Consider the following 10,742-nt stretch of genomic DNA (forward strand, 5'->3'; position numbering starts at 1 on the left):
TTTCTCCAAATAGGAGTATCTTAACTACCCAAGGATGCTCAAGATCCTGAAAGTTATTGTAATGAAGGAATAGACATTACAGAAAAAGGTAGAAAAAGTACCATTCTGTATTTCCTTTATATAAAACCTCTCAGAGAAGGAGGTATAATTGCTAATTGATTCCATGAGGTGGTACCTGAAGTACAGTAATGGCTTCAGTACAAAACCCAAGTACCAGATAAAGCTAATAGCCAGTGTTTTAACACTTATCTCCCAGGCAAAGCATTGCTAATAACTGCAGAGCACAGCAAACTACAAAACCCAACACCAATCTTTAACATGTACAGCAAAAACGAGAATGGTGCAGGCACAGTCCCCCACAGCATCCTTACCTCTAAACTGGGGAGATAGATACAAATTTTAGGTGGATAAGGAACTGGGTGGATGGTGTCATCCAGAGGGTAGTGTTCAATGGCTCAAAGTCCAGATGGAGATCAGTGATGAGTGGTGTCCCTCAAGAGTCTGTACTGGGACCAATAATATTTTATATCTTCATCAGTGACATAGACCATAGGATCGGGTGCACTCTCAGCAAGTTTGCAGATGACACCAGGCTGAGTGGTGCAGTTGACACAACAGAAGGAAGAGATGTCATCTAAAGAGACCTAGACAAGCTGGAGAGTTGGGCTTGTGAGAACCTCATAAGGTTCAACAACCTCTGGTGAGACCCCACCAGAGTGCTGCATCCAGCTCTGGAGCCCTCAGCACAGAAAGGACATGGACCTGCTGGAGTGTATCCAGAGGAGGGCCACAGAAATCACCAGAGTGATGGATCACCTCTCTTACGAGGAAAGGCTGAGAGAGTTGGGGTTGTTCAGCCTGGAGAAGAGAAGGCTGCAAGGGAGACCTTATTGCAGCCTTTCAGTACTTAAAGGGGGACTATAGGAAAGATGGGGGCAACCTCTTTAGCAAGGCCTGTAGTGACAGGACAAGGGGTGATGGTTTTAAACTAAAAGAGGGTAGATTTAGACTAGATATAAGGACAATTTTTTTTTACAATGAGGGTGGTGAAACACTGGAACAGGTTGCCCAGAGCGGTGGTAGATGCCCCATCCCTGAAACATTCAAGGTCAGGTTGGATGGGACTCTGAGCAACATGATGTAGTTGAAGATGTCCCTGCTCACTGCAGGAAGGTTGGACTAGATGACCTCTTGTGCTGGTTTTGGCTGGGCTAGAGTTAATTTTCTTCACTGTATCTGGTATAGTGCTGATGGCACATTGATGTTTTAGTTGTGGTTAACTAGCGGCTAAGTGCTGCCAAGTAGCGCCTATAGGTGTTAGGGACATTTCCAGCTTCCCAGGCTCTGCCACATGCAGAGGAAGCTGGGAGCGGAGGGGCCACAGCAAAGGCAGCTGATCCAAACTGGCCAATGGAATATTCCATATCATTTAACACCAAGACCAGTATATTAACTGGGGGAGTTGGCACAGGGGAGAACGGTTGCGGCTCAGGGACTGGCTGTGTTGGGTCGGCAGGTGGTGGGTGGTGGCATCACTTGTTGTTTGTTTTGGTTGTTTATTCCCCCTTCCCCCTCACCAGGTTTCACCTCTCTCTCTCTCTCTCTCTTGTTGTTTTCCTTTTAATTATTTTATTATTATTGTTGTTATTGTTGTTATCGCTTTATTTTAATTATTATACTGTTCTTATCTCAACCCATGATTTTTCTCACTTTTCCCCTTCTGATTCTCTCCCCCATCCCACTGGTACAGGAGTGAGCAAGCAGCTTTGTGGGGCTTAGTTGCCAGCTGGTGCTAAACCACAATACCTATAAAGGTCCCTTCCAACCTAAATCATACTATGATTCTGTGAGCGGATAAACCAGTATTGAGAACAGATGAGTCAATGTTGTGACTAGCAAATGTTATTATCCCAAAACCTTTGGGCCCCACGTTGGGCACCTAAAAACACTGTTGTGGTTTAGCCCCAGCCAGCAAATAAGCATCACACAGCCCCTTGCTCTCTCCCCCCACCCCAGTGGGATGGGGGAGAGAATTGGAAGAGCAAAAGTAAGAAAACTCATGGGTTGAGATAATAACAGTTCAATAATTAATATAAAGTAATAATATAATAGTAATAATAAAACTGAAAAGGAAAATATTGAGAGAGGCAAAACCCAGGGGAAAGAAACTGCTCACCACCCTCCAAACAATGGTGCCAGTCCCCTAGCTGCAATTGCTGCTTCCCCAAGCCACCTTCCCCCAGTTAATATATTGGGTATGATGTCATATGATATGGAATATACCTTTGGTCAGTTTGGATCAGCTGCTTTGGCTGTGCCTCCTTCGAGCTTCCTGGCTTCTTGTGCACCCGGCAGAACATGGGAAGCTGAAAAAGTCCTTGACTAGTGTAAGCACTACTTAGCAACAACTAAAACATCTCCATATTATCAACACTGTTTTAAACACAAATCCAAAATGCAGCTCCATACTAGCTACTATGAAGAAAATTAACTCTATCCCAGCCAAAGCCATGACAGTGACTTACAGTAAGCATTACTCAGTTATTAATTGCAAACTAAGATCACTTACAAGTTGTTCAATTATCTACATCACCAGGGCTTGCCCTGGATTTATGTTCATGGCTTTATGACTATGAGTATGCAATAAAAAGTTGTTTTTCTGAATGTAGTGAAATAAATTATTTCAAAAATTTTCCTTGCATATTGAGGTAGTTTATTCTCCTGACTCCAGGAAATACAGGGGGGCCTACTGCCTTAGCCAGTAGCTGAGGGCAATGTGTTTGGATCATAGGTTTCGTGCCTAGAACCTGTAAAAGTGCCACCTCATGCATTTAATTCTTGGCACATCTATCCCCATGACTGCAACATACTGAAACAAAGGTGTGGTTACCACTGAGTGGCCCTGCAAGTGACAGTGTTCGGCTCATAAGATGCTAGCAGCCAAGTTGCACTTGCTCTCACACAAAACTTCACAGTTCCTTTCATTAACTGAAATGTTTTTATCCACAAGAGGGACAATTTTGTATTCTGCATGTGTTCTTGGACATATTCTCCTGATCACATTAATCCTGGGTTGCCGTAATTGTTTCAAGAAGTGTCCTCTGAACATAACAAATCTGTAAAAGTCACTGAAATCTAATTTTTTTTCCCTTCCAGATCAATGACAGTGCCAAAACAAACAAACAAACAAATCCCACTCTTTGCTGTACATACAAATTGTGCATTATGTGAAAGAGTATTTTGTGGTATATGCCAAGTGTGGGGGGACAGTTAACATCACTATTGAATGCTACCTGTATGTTGAACATTTATAAACCACCAGGCATTTCAGTTAAACACTGTATTTTTTCTCTGGTCCTTTGACATGTTTTTGCTTGTTTTCCAGAGAAATTGAAGGTTTTTGCTTTCACTGCCTTTTCTTGACAGAGATGCCACAAGGTATCTATACATCTCAAAGGCTAACACAAAATCAATCTGTGTGATTATGCAATTTAACTGCATTTGCAGTGCTAATTTATCTTCTAGCATCTGTAAATTACTTTATTATAAAAAATTCAAAGGCTTTAGCTGAAAGCCAAATTAGACCTGGTAGCAACACAAAAACATTATCAACAAGGGAAATCTCTAAAAGCACCAGCAGACAACAAAACATCAAGTGATGTGTAGGAAGACATAAAATGTGATATAAATTCATTAAGTGCTGACTATTGTTGTTTTATTTGAGATCTCAGTAAAAGTATATTGCTGGAAGGGTTTGCCAAGTTGCCCGACAGGGAGCCAATTTTCCTTTAACCCGTATTACTCTTTAATTTAGACTTTAACTTTATACATATATTTGTGTTTATCAATAAATTACAGTTTTCCAATTAAAGGGGGAGGGGCAGGGGTTGATAAGACCTTTAACAAATGAAGAAAAAAATTGTCCTCCCATTAGATGATGTTGACAGCTGAAAGTCTTTCCTCCAGTTATCGAATGACAGGCACTGAATTCAATGTTAAACATTTATGCATGATGAGAAAGCAACCTATGATTTCAAGGTTAAACAGTTATGTAAAAGAGCAGCTTTGAAAAAAAAAGAAACTTAGAAGGAAATTAATGACCTTCAAACATCAAAGGCAAATTTCCTATCCGTTAGGAGGTCAGTGTGCTAATGTAGCACAAAACTGCACTGACATGATTTCTGCAGTTACATCTGATACTGAAGGAAACCCCGTTCTCACTGAAAAAAAGGCTGCATCCTACTAAGGGGTAAAGATTTCAAAAACCTTTCTCTTTTGCCTTTTCAAATGCTACTTGGATTTTACTTTTTTAAGTTCTGGAAGAATTTGACTTAAGACTTGACATTCTCATTAAGCTGAAAGCCTGGCAAAGACAAATCTACTTAATATTTGAATATCAAACAGGTAGTAAATGTAATGATGACACAGTAAAGACACAAGGAAGGGGCCTAATGCTGTCACAGATTCTTTTTACCATGTTCTCCATTGCAAACATCATAAACAAGATATCTGCTAATAGAGTTCCAGATTGGAAAGTACCTTCTGCAGACAGTATGTTAATCATTATGAAGGCAGGTGTAGGACTAATATTTGCTAGCCAGTCTCACACCATTGGAAGATGTTGACTGAAAATCCAAGACACATCTGATATATTTCTTATAAGATTATATTATTTCTGGATGGCTTATTAGTGACTTTTTGTCTTTAATAATCACATATGAAATTTGGTAACGGAAGTGCTGGGGAAAGAAAAACAAACAAAAAATGCCATAATATGAAGTGCTTCATCTGAAGAAAGCAGAAAGTCAGCCATTTATAAACATACTGCAATTTTAAAGTAATATAACTGTCATGGTTTTGCCTTAGTAAACAAAAGCGCATCATTTGTTGTAAGATATATTTATGCTCTGCCTTTTAAGACTCCTAATTAGACATATATGTTTATGAGTGAAAAACATATTTTTTTTAAGATTGTACTTAAAAAAGCCAATGTGTCCTTGGTGATACGTTTTCGCTCTTAGCTATAAATGCACAATTGAAATATGACTGATTTGCCTCCATCTCTTCAGAAAGCCTGTACTGCTTAACCAAGTGAGTGTATTTCCAAAACTAATTGCAGCAGCTGACTGCCTGCATAGTCTACATAGTCAAGAGAGACTGATTTACTACTGGGGCTACTTTATCATGGTTTGTCTAAGGCTCATATTCTATAACTACCAAGCAACTAAATCCTTTCTGAACTCAAGTAAAGTAAATCTGAGAATCAAGATTTACAGAAATTTTTCAATCCTAGCCACTCACATGAAAACCAAATGATTTATTAACCAACTAGTCACCCAAATTTTGGCAAATAAGAGCACAGCTATTCTGTGGACTATTTCAGTCACTGATTATAGATACTTTAAGTCTGTCTATCAGCTGGCATGTCCCTCCTGTGTATGCACCAGATGATAGGATTTGCACATCTCACTTGACACTGTCGAAGATAGTCTACATAACGAGCTTCATAAATGCACAAGGTTGTTTCATAGATCATTAATTTTGACTGAGGTAATGTACAAATGTAAAAAATCAGATTCTTTGTTATGAACAATATACCCAACAAAATTAAAAAAAAAAAAAAAAGGAAGAAAAAATCTGATGGGAAAAATTCTAGGGGGAGTAAATGGAAATGGTCCCGTAACAGCAGAATGTGCTCTAATATGTCTGAAGTTGTAATAATGTTAGTTTACTCATAGTAAGCAGTAGATTTACCTCAAGTAAACCCAAACCACAAAAAATCCCAGAGATGCAGCCCTGCCCTGAACGAATGAACATATCCTGAAGGAATGAACATTCTTTATCGTTACTAAAAAGGTATAATCTTTTAGATGGAAGTACATATTTAAAGCACTAAGAGAGGAGAAGAGAAAGCTAAGAGGAAAAAGTTGAGAGAAGTATCAACCAGAAACAGTAGAGAGAAGTATCAAGCAGAGTATGAAGACAGAGAGAGATATATACCAATAGGAGAAATATAATATTGAGGGAAGAGCAACTATAGGAAACTAGTTATTATGGGAGTCCAAGAAAAGAAATAAAAATGGAAAAAAGAAATATTGTGTTGTCACTGGGGATAGACAGAGACAGTGAGGGAAGAGAAACCAAAAACCAAACAAGAAGAGGGAAGGAAAGTACATGAAATAGAACAGTAATGGGAATAATGGAGAATAAGAAGGAAAATTAAACAGAGAGAAAGCTTTTAGTTTGGTGGATTCTTTTTTATTTTTTAATTATTTTTACATTTCCCAAAGAAACTTCACATCCACATGGAAGAGTAGGGTGGAATATTTGTTACTTAGGGGTTTTAGAGGTGAATCATAGAGGTGAACCATAAATATAAACCATAGTAGAAAAACTGTAGATGAGACACCTTAAATAACCAGAGTAACAAAGGAATTCAGAGTGTCTATATTTTTAAAACAGACTTTTTTTTTTTCAGCAAATCTTGAAGTATAGCGTATACAAATCTTCAGTTTCTCTTTTTATGGGGTATCCAGTGTGCTTCTCTCTGGAAGTGTTATATACTCCCCTTGACAGATATAAGTGTCCATGCCATTTCCCTCTCCAACAAAGAAAACATTCAGCAGGGCAAGAATCTTTTGACAGAGGATTTCCCTAGGAGTAGAGAACTGTTCACACATCCTTTGCTGTTCTACAGGTTCCAGTAGGAAAAGCAGAAGGTTATAAACACTTTGCAAAAACAGAATATTAAGAGATATTTTCCTTTCCCCAGATGCAGTTCTGTTGTATTTGGCTTTTGGTCCAGTGCTTTGTCTTGTCAATTCTCCCTTGCTTCTTCTCCTTTCTTCTTTCCTCAGAACAAGATTTTCTTACTTCACATCCTACTTCTTTATTGTGGGTTGGTTTTGGTTTTGTTTGTTTGTTTGGGTTTTTTGAGTTTGTTGTTTTTGTTGTCTACACCATGCCTGTCCTTCATAGTGCAAATGTGAAAAAAGAAAAGGAAAAATGTAATGTGGAAAAAATGCTATGTAACAATACGCCCACTTAGATTAGTTATGGAAAGTGAATCTGGAACCAGCAGATGTAAGTGTAACTATTTAAGTTAATGGCCCACTATTAGCATTACTGTTCTCATCAATCTCTACCACGTCCAGACAACAGGAGGCAGCAGGACCCTGATACGTTGGCATGAATTCCAATGACGTTTTCTGGGATTCCTTTTATTGCTCTCCTTTTACATTGGAGCCTTTAGCTTCTCAAGATAGGTACAGTTTCTTTTAGCTGCACCAAGATACAAGTCTGTAATAATCACATTTGTGTTATTAAAGAAGCAAACCAGGGACAGCTCTCTAGCTCTGAGAACCAGTGTCATGGCACAGCTCAGATCCAAGTGGCTAAATCTCTTACCCTTCAAAATAGGGTGCCTTCAGACTGCCTTTTGGGATTGACTTGGCCAGTGCTCTCCCCTGAACCACACCCAGGAATTTTCTGTGCAAATGCTAGCTGTCCCAGGTGACAACCATGTTAACAAGGTAATAGTAGCAATGATTGTGTGGCATTGCCTGTTCCCATACCCCTATACAGAGCAATTTAGTAGTACAGACATTGCCAATAAAGCTTTTAAGTGATAGTGTAATGCAAACAATAAAATGAAACTGGCAGATTTCCCAGTGTTATGTTAATCTCTTTGGGTGTATTTGAACATACTTCTTTTAAAATCCAATGAATGCTAAACAAAAAGAAAAACAATAAAGTACATCCATTTTCCCATTCTGGAGAATGATAACCCTAATAGACTGAAATCTTACATTGCTTTAATTTGTCACAGATTAAAAGGATTCAGAAAAGGTCCACAGATGGAAATACTGGCTTGGACACCATCTGTAAGACAGATATAGTTCTCTGTAAACAAGTTACAGCAATAAAAATTGGAACATGGGATAGACTATATGAAAAATGCACACAAATATTTCTAGCTTTAAGGCTCAAGTTGGAGTATATGTGAGCTGTACCAAATAATGTGAACACAAAAACATGTTTGTGGAAGTAACTGCAATGTCTCATAGGCCTGTCTTTAACTCGGGGCTGGTTGTTTCCACAGTCCAAAATAGATAAGTGAAGCAGACCTTGGTGCATTGCTGAATCTGAGCAATTTCCAGATACTAGTGTGAGACCTCAAGGGTAATTTTTCATGTATTGTTTGCACAGACTGCTTGCTATTCTGCTTTACCACATTGATACTGTCCTCTCTTTCCTCTTACTGAAATTCTTGTTTGTTTGCTTCTTCTATAGATGCAAAGGGGAATGGACATCCCACGGAAAAGTGGTGCATAGTTGTCTCAACATTTTAACAGAGTACTAAAGCGATGTGATATGCTATTTGAAAAAAATAAAAATTTAGACCATTTTAACCCATTCCTTGATGCTATTAACAATGTCAGAAGGATTTTATGTATGCAAAAACACAGGCTAAAATGGAAACTGAACGGCTACAGCTTGTCTTCTTGCTAACTTACTCATGACTTTGCTCTATTTATTGGACATTTTATTAATGTAGTCCAGTGAAAAATCTCTTATAGACATAAATTTATAAATTTCTATTGGGAAAGAGGCCAAACAGCGCCTGTAATTCTGATGCAGCCCTCAGGTTCTAAAAATTATGAAGATATTAGTGTCAAGAACCCAGTTTTAAGGTTGCTTATCTAACATGGATTTTTAGTGGAGGATCAGTTTCCAAGGGGGGATGGTGGGCCAGTAAAATTGTCTTCTTCTAGAAGAAAATGTTCCAAAGACAGTTCAAAATGCCAAAAACCACTTTTGTGCAGAAAACTAGGAAATATCAGGATTTTCCTTCCTCTAAACACAAGTAAAAATATTAGTCTCAGACAAGAACATAAATCTGAATCAAAAATGAAATTCAGCCCAGTGATAATTAAATTTGATTTTCAACTTCTTTAATATCTGTATTTTTGTCTGTAAATCTTTAAGCTAAGGTAGGATTGCTTTGTTTGTTTTTAGCTAACTGCTAAAATGTCTTTTTATCTCAGCTAGCTAGTTCAAAAATAACAAAAGCATTGAAGATAGATCTGTTAAGACTGAAGGAAATCAAGTTTTTTTATATGAAAGTTCTTTACGGTTTTCTTTGGCATCATCTGTGTGACAGGTGATTATTAAGGAGGAAATTATCACTATCCCACTCAGATTAAAAAAAAAATTACATGCTTTAAAAATCAAAGATGATCTATTGTTTCTGTACTATTGGTATTGAATATTTTTTTTAGTACAGATTTTACTCAGTAACTTGAAGTGTCCACTGTTGTAAACTCCCTAGGTCACTTAGAAATTCAGATCTGTCCTCCTGAGTTTGCTCTTTTTCATCCTGAAAGATATCTGCAAATTTCTACTGAATAAACACCTGCAGCATATGGAAAAGGTCAGGAAATAGGGAGGGTTGTTTTGTTTATTTTCAGCTGTGGGTCCAAAAATATCCCAGGACATGAAGACAATTTAAATGTGTTCTGGGCTAAGACCCAGTTAAGAATCTCTCTGAAGAGTATAGCACCAAACCCAAAAGACAGAAACTATTTAGAGGCTATCTTGGACCGCTATGTCTGACAAACATTTGTCATAAAGAAGAGCTTTCTGAAACCTAAAAGGAGGATATAAATCATATTAGAAAACCAGGAATAGCATTAAGAAAGATTGATTCTGTCCTAGTTATCTGAGACACTCCTTACTGTTTCATTTTCAAAATATGTATTTATGGCTTAGGCTGCTTCAGCTTACCCTGCTGCCTATACTTCAGGAATGAGAGAAAGCTGGGACTTTCACCCAGGGCTGTGGGACTGCCTGCTTCAGATGGTGTCAACCCAATTCAGAGGAGGATTTCGCTCATAATTGTGTTTGCTGCTGCTGCTGCTACTTTCTAACACAGCCCTTGGAGGATGTCAGAGTTGGAGAAGAGAATAACGCTGCATGGAAATGTGGGTTGTGCTATGAGGTAGAGAACATTTCAGAGCAGCTAGGAATTTGTCAAAATATAGCTGTGCTGTGGCTTTATGGAATATTGCTTCAGCCTATTAAAGTTCTTGTATTAGAGTCAGAATTGGAAATGGACCCTGTATGTCCTCATTTGGATTTAGAAAAGGATACATCCAAAGGAGCAGTAAAATTCTGGCATGACCAATATGCAGAGCCTGAGACATTCTAAAGCTTTTACCATTTGCCTTGACTAAGGGTCATGCCTCATACTTTGTAGCTTTGTTAAAGTCCTCAGAAAAAATTAGTCCAAAATGGTAAATGAAGAATATTCAGAATAATTGAAAACACTTCAGGGAATTATCAGGACAGAAGATCTTGGATTCTAAAAAAAAAAATTGACGCCATAAAATTAAAATCTCAATGCTAAGATTTCTTTTAGATTCCCAGTGAAGTTAAAATCGCTGTAGTAGGGAGGGCAGATGGATAATCCAACCAAATAACCTAGAAATTTCACTAAAAACAAATTGCATTGGATTGGCTCTTCATGGGTCATACCCACCAGTTTCAACTACATAATTTGTTGTTCTAGTTATTGTATTTTTAAAGCTAAACTAGGAATTTTAATTTAAGACATAACAAAAAGACTATCAGTTTCATCTGAAAAAGTTTGAGTCCAAGTGCAGGATGAATTTGGGGGGATTTATGTAACAATAAACCTTATCATTGCTGAGTTTTGCAATCAAAACAAGTATATATTTGTG

General features: G+C 37.9%; 1 long non-coding RNA gene across 2 annotated transcripts in view; it reads right to left on the reverse strand.

Moving 5' to 3' along the window:
• Positions 1-2,349: 2,349 nt before the first annotated feature.
• Positions 2,350-10,742, reverse strand: part of LOC135312767 (uncharacterized) — a 492,691-nt gene continuing 484,298 nt past the window's right edge. For both annotated transcript variants that reach the window (XR_010372417.1, XR_010372418.1), the window contains exon 3: positions 2,350-2,408. This is a non-coding gene — a long non-coding RNA (uncharacterized LOC135312767). The remainder of the gene's footprint in view (positions 2,409-10,742) is intronic.

This window comes from Phalacrocorax carbo, chromosome 1 (genome assembly GCF_963921805.1).
Source record: "Phalacrocorax carbo chromosome 1, bPhaCar2.1, whole genome shotgun sequence".
In the NCBI taxonomy this organism is placed as follows: domain Eukaryota; kingdom Metazoa; phylum Chordata; class Aves; order Suliformes; family Phalacrocoracidae; genus Phalacrocorax; species Phalacrocorax carbo.